This window comes from Penaeus monodon, chromosome 24, assembly GCF_015228065.2.
Source record: "Penaeus monodon isolate SGIC_2016 chromosome 24, NSTDA_Pmon_1, whole genome shotgun sequence".
Lineage (NCBI taxonomy): Eukaryota > Metazoa > Arthropoda > Malacostraca > Decapoda > Penaeidae > Penaeus > Penaeus monodon.
In genome coordinates, this window is record NC_051409.1 from 13439808 (window position 1) to 13440975 (window position 1168).

Below are 1168 nucleotides of genomic sequence, written 5' to 3' on the forward strand. Positions count from 1 at the left end.
CAGATCCAAGGGGTAACTTTCTAGCACAAATTAAAAATCAATAAGAGAAAAATAAATTAGTAAGTGAAAAAAAAATTTAAGAGGATAAAATAGGAATTCTGAAAAAAATACTCATAATAACTAACTGATAAAATTATAAAAGTCAAATCTGTTTTTTATGAAAAAAAGGGAAAACACTCTAAAAAAAGATAATTGAAGTGTAGAGAATGTAATAAAAATCTTAATAGAAACCCACCTTTTATTTTTTTCCTTGAATCTGGTATTGGCATAAACTAGTCATTCAATGCAGTCCTCTAAAAAGTACTCCTGAACGGAAGGCTCGACCAGGAACCTCAATTACTACTGGATTCACAAAATAATTTGTGAAAAGGCTAATGTCTATGGTGGCAGGGCATGAGGATGATGCGGACATCTGGAAAAGCCCGCACCTAGAAAACAAGAACAGTAAAGATTACCAAGTGTACAGCCATTTACTTTATCATCTGATATTCAAGATCTTTTAATGTTTTGGAAAGATCTTGACCTTTCAAATTCAAAAATTTCTTTCAAAATGTAACAGAAGAAAAAAATATGTATAAGGGGGAAAAAAAAAAAAAAAGGACTAAACTGCTCTTTAAAAATCATAGAAATACCTAAAAAGCATGCACAAAGTCTGCAGCCTTACCATGTCACGAAGTACAATCAAATAAAGTCGGTATTGATGTCTCGCTAAATATTCATCCACAATGACATGGGACACACCCCTAAGTCCTCCTTCCAGTTTCCTCAATAACACTCCTACTGTGCAGAACAACACCCCTCCATAAGGCCTGGGTAGCACGGACTCAAAACGAACAGAGTATCCAATGCTTTGGCCTAGCTCTTCACCACTTCAGTTGCAATGGGGTCAGAAACCGAAACTGCAGATATACGCCGTGGTTGTGTCACCACAATATTGCAGTAAAGCTCCTGAGCCAGACTGAATGTAGTCATCAAGAATGAACTGGCAAACCTGCAAAAAATAATGGTAGTTTAAAAGTATATGTGGGGATACACTTTGTCGTAGTCTGCTCTGTCCATTTTTTTAGACACAGATGGCTTTAAAAGCACTTTGGGCACCAAGAAGGCAATATTAAGCCTACCTGACCTCAACGGTTTATTCTTAGAATTTTTGGGAAAAGTTTTAATT

The 1168-nt window shown here is 35.7% G+C and overlaps 1 pseudogene; it reads right to left on the reverse strand.

The window, feature by feature from the left end:
• The window catches only part of LOC119588862, a 22879-nt pseudogene that overhangs the window by 7710 nt on the left and 14001 nt on the right, over nt 1-1168 (reverse strand).